Below are 13,275 nucleotides of genomic sequence, written 5' to 3'. Positions count from 1 at the left end.
ATGTTTTTTTAATTTATAAATTTCATTTAATAAGTTATGGAAAACAAAGTGATTTTTCACTGAATCATAGTGTATTGGAACTCTATCTGTAGGAGTCTAAAAGCCTGACTACCCTTGAACATATCTGTGTCTACATCTGAGTTCTCTTGACTCCAAGTCTGGAACCTTCCGAGATATGCTATTGTCCTGTTTAAAAAATTCATTTCTTCAACTATTTAGAATTTAAAAGAGCAGAAATTCTTTCTATGGAATCTGTCTTGAAACCATATTTACAACTTTGTTGTGAACATGGAAACCTGAATATGTCCTTTCTTTACCCCAGACTTCCCATGCCTAAATCTGAACTTGTCCAGATTTGATCGTCCTCACACACAATCACTTTTATTTCTGACTTTCCAGTTTATGTTACTCTCCAAGTTACCAGCCTTGAGATCCTGATGTTATCATTGACCTCTTTATTTTTTCACCCCACAAACAGTTATCAAATCCTATAATCATATTTTTGGGTAAGTTATGACCAACCTAGATAGCATATTGAAAAGCAGAGACATTACTTTGCCAACAAAGGTTCGTCTAGTCAAGGCTATGGTTTTTCCAGTGGTCACGTATGAATGTGAGAGTTGGACTGTGAAGAAAGCTGAGCGCTGAAGAATTGATGCTTTTGAACTGTGGTGTTGGAGAAGACTCTTGAGAGTCCCTTGGACTGCAAGGAGATCCAACCAGTCCATTCTGAAGGAGATCAGCCCTGGGATTTCTTTGGAAGGAATGATGCTAAAGCTGAAACTCTAATACTTTGGCCACCTCATGCGAAGAGTTGACTCATTGGAAAAGACTCTGATGCTGGGAAGGATTGGGGGCAGGAGGAGAAGGGGACGACAGAGGATGAGATGTCTGGATGGCATCACTGACTCGATGGACGTGAGTCTGGGTGAACTCCTGGAGTTGGTGATGGACAGGGAGGCCTGGCGTGCTGCAATTCATGGGGTCGCAAAGTCGGACACGACTGAGCGACTGAACTGAACTGAACTAGAATATGCTCCTTTATTCCTGTTCTTAGTATGAGTTCTTGAGGACTGTCTGGACCATTACAGTCTGCCTTCCACTGGTGTTTCTGCTCCTTGGGTCTCTCTGATCCTGCTTATCCCACATACAATGACCCGGCTGGTGATCCTAAAACACCACTTTGATTATATTACTCTATTTTTTTTTTTTTTTAAAGATTAATAGCTCCATTTTGCTTGCAAAGTTAAGCCCCAAATTGTTAGACTGCTGCTCAAGGCCTTTGATTGGCTGCTCTGCAAACTATTCAATTACTATTCTTCCAGAAATCTCTGTCTCAACCAAGCAGGTCTGCTCATTTTAACTTAAATGAGTTGAATCTTTGACAACATAGAATTTTCCTTTCTTCCTGCTTACCCAAATCTTTCCTTTTCAATCCTACCAAAATATCACCTCCTCTGTGAAGCCTTCTAAGATAATCCAGTTCATGGTGATTACTCTACCTTTTGAATTCCCATAATGTATTTTGCTGTGCCATTCATTTAGAAATTTAATATATACTGCTTCATGGCATTTACATAACCCCAAATTGAATTTTGAATTTTTTCTAATGTTTTTTTACTGCTGTTTAAATTCTTAGATAATGTCTTGTTTCCCTTGTCATATTTAAAACAAATAAAATTTAAAACAAACAAATAAAAAAGGCAAGAATGCGTATTTTCTGTCCCCTGAGTGGATTTACTGTACAGCTAATGAAATTTTAGCACCTTACTTGCATGGATCTCTTCTAAGATTCCATGTATAATTTTGTTTTCATAATTTTGAATTTTTTTCAGACAGGATCCTGTCAAAATATATACATTTCTAGCTCCATAAACCTTGGGTCTAACTCTGAATGGGAATGATGTTGTTGTTGTTCAGTTGCTAAGTCATATCTGACTCTTTGCAACCCCATGGACTATAAGACACCAGGCTCCTCTGTCCTCTACTCTCTTCCAGAGTTTGCTCAAATTCATGTCCATTGAGTTAGTGATGCCATCCAACCATCTCATTCTCTGTCACCTTCTTCTCCTTTTGCCTTCAATCTTTCCCAGCATCAGGGTCTTTTCTAATGAGTCAGCTCTTCGCATTAGGTTTCCAATCAGAATGGCAGCTAACAGTTAATACTCATTTTAGGCTCCCCTGGTGACTTAGTTGGTAAACAACCTGCCAGCCAACGCAGGAGACATGAGTTCAATCCCTGGGTAGGTAAGGTCCCCTGAGAAGGGCATGGCAACCTACTCTAGTATTCTTGCCTGGAGAATCCCATGAACAGAGGAGCCTGGCAGGCTACAGATCATGGGGTCACAAAAGAGTCAGACATGACTTAGCCAGTAACCAAAAATCAGCAAACAATATTCATTTTGTGCTAATGTTGAGGCACTGTTTTGCTATCGTATTTCTATTTAGCTACAAATAGAAAGAACTCCTCTCCTCTGTTCCACTCAAACTGCATTATAATAAATTATGTTAATTTCCAAATTTGCAAGAACAAAGGCTAGAGAAATTCAGCAGAAGCAAGTGCACACAGAGTAGGAGAAGATACAAGATCTCTCCAAGCAAGTTCCTTTGGCCCCTGAAGTCTTGGCAGAGACACAGTCCCAGCAGGGTGTCAGTCATGAAGGCCCTTAGAAGATGAATGATTTTGTTATGCTGTGGCCTTTTATGATTAGGATTTATGTTAGCCCTCAAGAGCTGATAGTAGCAATGTGAAAGTGACTGAGTCGTGTCCAATTGTTTGTGACCCCATGGACTATAGCCCCCCAGGCTCCTCTGTTCATGGGATCCTCCAGTCAAGAGTACTGGAGTGGGTTGCCATTCTCTTCTCCAGGGGATTTTCCTGACCCAGGGATTGAACCCTTGTCTCCTGCATTGCAGGCAGATTCTTTACTGTCTGAGCCACCAGGCAAGCATATACTAGCAATAATGTGTCTTTAACTAGAAATATTTGGAGACATCTGAATTTTCCTGCTTCTCAAGTTCTATGTGGCATCAGAAGGTCACAGCCTTATTGGAGTGGAGGTGGAAGATTGGAGACACTCCAGTGTACGGGATTCCCTGAGCAGAATCTCTTTCCCCTGCTTGACAGCATTCTGGCAAGCGCTTTACAAGTATTGATCCATTTAATCCTCACTGCAGTTCCTATGAGATGGTTATGATTACTATCACCATTTTCCAAGTGAGGAAGCAGAGGCTCAGAGAAGTTCATTATCTTGCCTGTGATCACTTTGGGCATAAGTAATGGATCTGGTACTCAAAAGGCCAGGTTATCTGATTTTAGAACTAGACTTTTTAGCATTCCTTACTAGATTGATTATAGTAGATGAATTAGTTTGTATTTATAAAAATTCTTTTTGAAATTCTCTTTTTATTTACTTACATCCCTCAAGTCTGTTCACTGATATTAATTTTGAAAAATAGCTGAGGGGAAAAAAAAAGGTTCTAGTGAGATAAGTTTGGAAAACACTGTAAACTCTAATGGTCCCTTGGAGAGTCATTGTGAATATTAGCATATTCAGTTCAGTTCAGTTCAGTTCAGTCGCTCAGTACTGTTCAACTCTTTGCGACCCCATGAATCGCAGCATGCCAAACCTCCCTGTCCATCACCAACTCCTGGAGTTTACTCAAACTCATGTCCATAGAGTCGGTGATGCCATCCAGCCATCTCATCCTCTGTCGTCCCCTTCTCCTCCTGCCCCCAATCCCTCCCACCATCAGAGTCTTTTCCAATGAGTCAACTCTTCGAATGAGGTGGCCAAAGTATTGAAGCTTCAGCTTTAGCATCAGTCCTTCCAATGAACACCCAGGATTGATCTCCTTTAAGATGGACTGGTTGGATCTCCTTGCAGTCCAAGGGACTCTCAAGAGTCTTCTCCAACACCACAGTTCAAAAGCATCAATTCTTCAGTGCTCAGCCTTCTTCACAGTCCAACTCTCTCATCCATACATTACCACTGGTAAAACCATAGCCTTGACGAGACGGACCTTTGTTGGCAAAGTAATGTCTCTGCTTTTCAATATGCTATCTAGGTTGGTCATAACTTTTCTTCTAAGGAGTAAGTGTCTTTTAATTTCATGGCTGCAATCACCATCTGCAGTGATTTTGGAGCCCAAAAAAGTAAAGTCTGCCACTGTTTCCACTGTTTCCCCATCTATTTCCCATGAAGTGATGGGACCAGATGCTATGATTTTCATTTTCTGAATGTTGAGCTTTAAGCCAACTTGTTCATTCTCCTCTTTCACTTTCATCAAGAGGCTTTTTAGTTCCTTTTCACTTTCTACCATAAGGGTGATGTCATCTGCATATCTGAGGTTATTGATATTTCTCCCGGCAAGCTTGATTCCAGCTTGTGCTTCTTCGTAATTCCCAAATCCTTCAGAAGATAAATCTGTTTCATATTATTAACCTGACATACTCAAACGTATTTTATATTCATATATATATGTATATACATAAATATATATGATATATATATATATACTAATAACAACAATGGCAACTACTATTTATTGAGTACCTACTATGTCCCCAACACTATTCTAAAAGTTTCACATATTAGTCCTATGACATAGACACTGTCTTTACCTCTGTTTGACAAATTAGGAAACTGAAGCATAAGGCATTTGACAGTTTTGTCCAAGGTCGCAAAAGTGGTTTAGGTTGAACTTGAAGTCAAATAACTGTTCTGAACATGTGCTTAGTCACTCAGTTGTGTCCAACTCTTTGCAACTCTGTAGATTCTAGTCCATCAAACTCCTCTGTCCGTGGGATTTTTCAGGAAGGAATGCTGAAGTGCGTTGGCATTTCTGCCTCTAGGGGATCTTCCTAACCCAGGGATCAAACCCACATCTCCTGTGCATCCTGCATTGCAGGCAGGTTCTTTACCTGCTGAGCCATCAGAGAAGCCCACATTTAATACCTACCATCTGCAAGGAGATCCAACCAGTCCATTCTGAAGGAGATCAGCCCTGGGATTTCTTTGGAAGGAATGATGCTAAAGCTGAAACTCCAGTACTTTGGCCACCTCATGCGAAGAGTTGACTCATTGGAAAAGACTCTGATGGTGGGAGGGATTGGGGGCAGGAGGAGAAGGGGATGCCAGAGGATGAGATGGCTGGATGGCATCACTGACTCGACGGACATGAGTCTGAGTGAACTCCGGGAGTTGGTGAGGGACAGAGAGGCCTGGCGTGCTGCGATTCATGGGGTCGCAAAGAGTCGGACATGACTGAGCGACTGATCTGATCTGATCTAATCTGAGGTTGCAAAGAGTTGGACACAACTGAGTGACTAGTACTTTCACTTTCATCTATGGAAATGCTATGGAATGAGTTTTTCACTGAAATTACTTTGGGAAACAATTGAAACAGAATGTTTTGTATGGACAAAAGATAAATTACTTTAACATTTAATGTTCACAGGTCTTGAGAATGTTACATTGAATTTTCTAAAATAGTTTACAGTAATGCTGAATATAAAATTTAATTTTATAGGTATTTTTTAGAATAGCTATAAAACTGGGGACATAGTAGGTACTCAATAAATAGTAGTTGCCATTGTTGTTGTTAGTATATAAAGTACTGGATCCATTCTTCAGGATATGATTCTTTATAAATGTTTACTTTCTTGACTCTTTTTGGATTAAATTTCTCACTATGATGATTGTTTTTTTATTTGCAGTTGTTGAATTGTTTTTTTGAACAGCAAGGTTAAACAGTATCTAGAGGTGGAACTCTGCCTATAAGTTCTCTTTTAATACACACAGGTTGATTGCTGCTTTCGGTTAGCTTTCCAAATAGTTTTTAAAAATCATTGATGTGTCAGACATTCTATTTGGTTTGCAAACTGATGAGTCCCAACCATATTTGTTATTGTAGACACCATACCAAGTCAGAAGCACTAAAGTAGATAGACTAACCACTTTGTGAATCTAGTCTCACAGGTCTCAAAATTATACAGAGCTTCTGGTATACTTATGATACCCAATTTTTTAGGGTATTTATGACTCTAATTCAATTCTGCTAAGTAACTTCTGTATACACACACACACCTTACACTTTATAGACTTCATCTTTAAGTTAACAAGCAAAGTTTGGAAGATATTTCCTAATGAGATGAGTTCTGAAGTATTGAGTTCCAAAGTATTTGTTTGAAACTTTTAAAATTTAAAGCCATCTATTTAACTCCATCCAGGGCATTACAATTTCTACACAAAGTCTATACAAGAGTATAGGGATTCTTCTGGCCCTTACTATACTGGACAAACAATGTTGATATCTGTACAGATGCTCAGTCAAGCAGTATGGTTTAAGAGATGCATTACATGGAGATAACTTTAAAGAAACAAGAAAGAATTCTTTAGATAGTCATTTTGGATTATAAAATACAATTTTACTACACTTAAAAAATACTGAACCACATTCAGTCTATTTGAATAACTTCACATTCTGCCTGGTAAAAAGGCTATACTGGACTTTTCTCTATGACAGCCAGTCATCTAAGGATGTACTTCACCTCTTCAGAGTAACCTCATCCACAGATTTTTCTCTCTTTCTTTTGGTAAAAGTTGTTCCTTAAAGTGCTTATTCATGTCCGTCCTCTTATCTCAAGTCTTGTTTTGTGATTTTCTTAGTTGTAACAAGTTAGCAAATTCAGTTAGGATTGGCTGAGTCACTGAACCTGTAATTTTTTTTTTAATCACATTTTGTGTGTCTTTCTCATTTGATAATAAAAAGAAAGCATATATATTAAAAACACTTAGGAAATAATATAAAGCACATATACAAATAAAAATCAACTGTAATACTGCTACCCAGGTGAAGCCACTGTCCACCTTTGGATGGATATAATCAGATATATAAGTAGCTAAATATTACCAGCAAGTTGGTTTTTTTTGTTTGTTTGTTTGTTTTTGCTTTGTTTGGAGGATTTTTGCTTATAGTGTGTTTTTACAATTTTGAGTTTAACTGTTTATATTCAGAATGCTTCTCATAGTCATAGTACATGCCTAGCCTTCTAAATATTCGAGCATGATTTCCCTAGAGTCATAGTGCAGAATTTTTTTTTGAGCATATTATCATATTGTCATAGAAAATCAGCAGAAGCAATCAGCATTAGGTTCTTTCTGTCTCAAGTCCCATACTCCCAGTCAGGTAATTTGCTCTCCATTGCTTCCTTTTCCTTAGAGGAAAATGGGCAAGCAGTAGAGGGAACCTACTCTACTAGAGGGAACCTGCCATGCTACTCTTGGCTTTAGCATCACTAACATTGCTAAAATGCTTCATCAGTGTGGATGTGTGCACCTTAACTTTTGTGCATCTGACGGGCAGTTCTGATCCTTATTTTTTTCACTGAAGCAAAGTATGAGATGATGAAATAAGCCAATCAATGAGGCATTTTAAAGCACTGTATTGCTGTTTCCAAATCATGCTGGTGAAACCTAAGATCTGCCAATTGCCTCATCAGTTGTTATAGACAATAACAGCAACAACAATGACTAACAAAACTATAATGCTTATCTTGTGTCAGATGCTATCCTGAGCACTTTTCACATCCTAAATCCTTTCAGTTCAGTTCAGTCACTCAGTCGTGTCCAACTCTTTGCAACCCCATGAATCGCAGCACTCCAGGCCTCCCTGTCCATCACAAACTCCCGGAGTTCACTCAGACTCACATCCATCGAGTCAGTGATGCCATCCGGCCATCTCATCCTCTGTCGGCCCCTTCTCCTCCTGCCCCCAATCCCTCCCACCATCAGAGTCTTTTCCAATGAGTCAACTCTTCGCATGAGGTGGCCAAAGTACTGGAGTTTAAGCTTTAGCATCATTCCTTCCAAAGAAATCCCAGGGCTGATCTCCTTCAGAATGGACTGGTTGGATCTCCTTGCAGTCCAAGGGACTCTCAAGAGTCTTCTCCAACACCACAGTTCAAAAGTATCAATTCTTCGGCGCTCAGCTTTCTTCACAGTCCAACTCTTACATTCATACATGACCACTGGAAAAACCATAGCCTCGACTAGACGGACCTTTGTTGGCAAAGTAATGTCTCTGCTTTTGAATATGCTAAGTTGATCATAACTTTCCTTCCAAGGAGTAAGCGTCTTTTAATTTCATGGCTGCAGTCACCATCTGCAGCGATTTTGGAGCCCAAAAAAATAAAGTCTGACACTGTTTCCACTGTTTCCCCATCTATTTCCCATGAAGTTATGGGACCAGATGCCATGATCTTCGTTTTCTGAATGTTGAGTTTTAAGCCAACTTTTGCACTCTCCTCTTTTACCTTCATCAAGAGGCTTTTGAGTTCCTCTTCACTTTCTGCCATAAGGCGTCATCTGCATATCTGAGGTTATTGATATTTCTCCCGGCAATCTTGATTCCAGCTTGTGCTTCTTCCAGTCCAGCGTTTCTCATAATGTACTCTGCATATAAGTTAAATAAGCAGGGTGACAATATACAGCCTTGACGTACTTCTTTTCCTATTTGGAACCAGTCTGTTGTTCCATGTCCAGTTCCTTCCTGACCTGCATACAAATTTCTCAAGAGGCAGGTCAGTTGGTCTGGTATTCCCGTCTCTTTCAGAATTTTCCACAGTTTATTGTGATCCACACAGTCAAAGGCTTTGGCATAGCCCTACCATAATCCATTTTATAGGTGAGGAAAGTGAAAGTGAAAGTCGCTCAGTCATGTCCGACTCTTTGTGACCCCATGGACTATACAGTCCATGAAATTCTCCAGGCCTGAATACTGGAGTGGGTAGCCTTTCCTTTCCAGGAGGATCTTCCCAAACCAGGGATTGAACCCAGGTCTCCCACATTGCAGGTGGATTCTTTACCAACTGAGCCACAAAGGAAGCCATATATCTATTGAATAACTTGACCAAGATTTCACAGATAGTAAGTAAGAGAGGCTAAACTTGAATCTGAGCAGTCTGGTTTTAAAGTCCATGCTCTTTAATCCCGATGCTGCTTCTGTTGATAACATAAAAATTATTTTAACTTGAGTTACTAAGATAATTTCTTCAAAATGAATCACTTATTTTCTTCACTCTTATTGTGTGGACATTTGTATCTCAGCGAGAATAGTTCAATGAGTAAAACCGGTATGTTTTGCAGTTTTAATCATATAAATGCATAAAATATTAAAAACAGTAAACAAAAAAAATTATGTCCAAAGTTTAAAATCTTGAGTATTTATAAGACTTTATATATTTTGATTCATAATTTATACTGTGCCTGTAGATATTCTGTGACTAAGTAAATTGAAAGTCTTCTGTTCAGCAAAATTCTTTTATGTATAAGTGAAAGAAATACAACTCAAGGAAATTTGAGCAGAAAGAATTGTTGACTCAGATATTTCAGAAGATCAGAGGTGAACTAGCTGGTCTGCTTCAGTTTGCTTCAATTCAAAGATTAGAGTGATGTCAAAGAGTATTTCTCTCTTGCTGTTTTCTCTTTACACCTTCATGTCCTACCCACCACCAGCCCTTTCCATTCATCTCTAAATCCCTTCCACATCTATGTGTATCTGCCTCACTCTTTCATCTTGTAGAGAAGGGTTTCCTTTAGGAGATGGTGCTGAGGGAGGTGCCTCAGGTAGTTGAAAATTTGCAGCAGTCCTAACTTGGCCAACTGAAAGGAAACAGGTTTCTTCTTCTCGCTTCAGTCTGTAAGGAGGCTGTGATCCTGTCACTGCCAGCCCTGCTGGAACCACATAATTCAAGGTGTAAGGAATCGTTCTTCAAAAGCAGAGAAGGTTCTGGGGGAAATGGAGAAGGAAAATCTCACAGAGTTGACTGGTGATCATTTTATCTACACATCTCCAGCAAGTCATTATACAGCCCTCAAATATAAATCCATATGGGTTATTCAAATTATTTATGTTTTCTTTCTTTTTTTCTCCACCTGGAACACTACCTTTTGGCAAATTTTCTGGAGTGCTGAATGGAGAAACAAATATACATAAGCTATTTTGCCATGTATCATGAACTACTAAAGTATGTTGTTGGGAGATAAGATTGAAATTATTAGCATTTTCTTCTGTTGAAAGAATATGTCTTATGTAGTCCCAAGATTAATTAAAAAAAATCAAGAATCACTTTGGATTTTCAAGTTTTTATGTGTTGACTGCTCTGAATTTTTTTTAACAGGTATGCTTCATTAACTTACCACACTTATTGCCACTTTAAAGATTTTATTATTCAGATTATATAAAGGTAGACATTTTACTCTAAGTAGTTATTGCCTGCCTATATTGTCTTTGTAAGGTGGCATCTTGGAAGGAGCTAGATTGCCTTGAAATACTAGAAGTCCTGCTTCATTTAATCTTAATATAGCATTTGTCCATGTAGTTTATAATTCTCAAAATGAAAGTCTATAATAAAGAAAATGAAATGTTTTGCTATAAAAATGTCCTTATTGCTGATTAATTTATTTAAAAACATATGTTTTTCTTAATACTTACTGTGTTTCAGGCATTGTTTTAGGCACTGGAGAGACAGTAATGAAAAAATAGGCAAATCTTTCCTCATAGGATGTTTATTCAATGAATTATAGTACATAGGTTATAATATGAGTGGTTGTATTATTGACATTATTTTATAGGTACTGTGAACAGTAGCCACACGACTGGGAAAAGTCAGTTTTCATTCCAGTCCCAAAGAAAGGCAATGCCAAAGAAGGTTCAAACAACCATACAATTGAACTCATTTCATATGCTAGCAAGGTTAACTCAAAATCTTTCAAGCTAGGCTTTAGCAATACATGATCCAAGAACTTCCAGATGTACAAGCTGGGTTTCAAAGAGGCAAAGGTATCAAAGATCAAATTGCAAACATTCTTTAGATCATGGAGAAAGCAAGAGAGTTTCAGAAAAACATCTACTTCTGCTTCACTGACTATGCTAAAGCCTTTGACTATGTGGATCACAACAAACTGTGGAAGATTCTTTAAGAGATGGGCGTACCAGACCACCTTACCTGTCTCTTGAGAAACTGTATTTGAGTCAAGAAGCAACAGTTAGAAATGGACATGGAACAACTCACTGGTTTAAAATTGGGTAAGGCATATGACAAAGCTGTATATTGTTACCGTGCTTATTTAACTTCTATGCAGAGAACATCATGGGAAATGCTAGACTGAATGAAACACCAAGCTGGAATCAAGATTTCTGGGAGAAGTATCAAGAACTTCAGATATGCAGATGATACCAGTCTAATGGCAGAAAGCGAAGAGGAACTAAAGAACTCTTGATGAGGGTGAAAGAGGAGACTGAAAAAGCTGGCTAGAAAGCCAACATTCAAAAAACTAAGATCATAGCATGTGGTCCCATCACTTCATGGAAAATAGAAGGGGGAAAGGGAAGCAGTGACAGATTTTCTTTTCCTGAGCTCCAAAATCACTGCAGATGGTGACTGCAGCCATGAAACTAAGATATACTTGCTCCTTGGAAGAAAAGCTATGATAAACCTAGACAGCATATTAAAAGGCAGAGACATCATTTTTCCAACCAAGGTCCATATAGTCAAATCTATGTTTTATCCGGTAGTCATGTATAAATGTGAGAGTTGGACCATAAAGAAGGCTGAGCACCAAAGAATTGATGCTTTTGAACTGTGGTGCTGGAGAAGACTCTTGAGAGTCCCTTGGACTGCAAGGAGTTCAAACCAGTCAATCTTAAAGGAAATCAATTTGGAATATTCATTGGAAGGACTGATGCTGAAGCTTAAGCTCTAATACTTTGACCACCTGATGAAAAGAGCTGACTCATTGGAAAAAACCCTGATGCTGGGAAAGACTGAAGGCAAAAGGAGAATGGGGTGGCAGAGGATGAGATGGTTAGAGAGCATCACCAACTCAATGGACATGAATCTGAGCAAACTCCAGGAGATAGTGGAGGATAAAGGAGCCTGGCATGCTACAGTCCATGAGGTTACAAAGAGTCAGACACGACTTAGTGACTGAATAACAACAAATGTGATCAACTTATAAATAACATTTGTTGAGAACTTCTCATATGCTAGGCTTTGTTAATCATGTACATATTACCTTATTGTCTTCACCTGGGCAGGAAGTAGTATCATCAATGAGAACTGACTCATTGAAAAAGACCCTGATGCTGGGAAAGATTGAAGGCAGGAGGATAAATGGGTGACAGAGGACGAGATCGTTGGGTGGCATCACTGACTACATGGACATGAGTTTGAGGAAGCTCTGGGAGTTGGTGATGGACAAGGAAGCCTGGTGTGCTGCAGTCCATGGGGTCGCAAAGAGTCAGACACGACTGAGCAACTGAACTGATGTGAAACTTGGTATTGCATAAAAATGATAACTAAAGGAAATATTTTCTAGTTACTCAGATGTATTTCCCAGTAATCTTCATTGGTTCTGAAAGTTGCCTTTTTCTTACCTCTTCCTTTTCTTTTGCTCATTCTCTCTGGCCATTTTGTCTTGCCTCCTACTTTCTCTTCCTTGTCCCAACTTTTCTTTTCCTGTCTTGCATAGAATTGTAGAATACTGGGGCTGGAAGAAACTTTGAGGGACATCTATTTAAAAGTTTTATTCAGTTTTGAAATCTCTTCCACCTGGTTGTTGGAGCAAAGATTTTTGTCTAGGCTTTGATAGAAAAGATATAGTATTGGAAGGACAGTAGCCTCTAAAGACTGCCATAGTTAGAAAGTAATTTTCCATATTTAGTTGAAACTCATTCTATATACTTGCTCGATGCTGTTCCCATTTTTGCCTTTTAGATGAACAAAAGCAAGTTTTGTTTCTCATCTATGTGATTGATAAGTTGGGCAAAAACCTAATCACAGGGCCACATCTAGCTGCAAAGGAGGCTGGAAAACGTCACCTCTAGCCAGGCAGTCAGAGGCCAGCTAAACTCTATTGTATCTATTTTTAAAATATAGCAAGAGAGAATAGATATTGATGGATAGTTAGCAGTCATGCTGCATGTAGGAAACAGACATCATGTTCTGTGTTCCTTGATGTGATGGTCATTAGAGATGGCCACTAGAGGAGACCCAGGAGGAGTTCAGAAAAATAAAGTTTCTTATACTCATTGGTCCTAGAAACAGAAGACATGGCATACCATGAAGAGCAACATGGGAAAGCACAGGCATGGGTCAGTAGCCAGATGGGGTGGGGGTGGTGTTGTAGATTGGCATTTCCTGAGAAAAAGTCAAGGCAGGGCCATGTAAACAGGTCAGGTTTGGCTTGTTTGGAAAACTTTTCCAGGCTG

This window comes from Bos indicus, chromosome 17 (genome assembly GCF_029378745.1).
Source record: "Bos indicus isolate NIAB-ARS_2022 breed Sahiwal x Tharparkar chromosome 17, NIAB-ARS_B.indTharparkar_mat_pri_1.0, whole genome shotgun sequence".
Lineage (NCBI taxonomy): Eukaryota > Metazoa > Chordata > Mammalia > Artiodactyla > Bovidae > Bos > Bos indicus.
The sequence above is the reverse complement of the archived record's forward strand: the minus strand, read 5'-3'. Positions refer to the sequence as shown.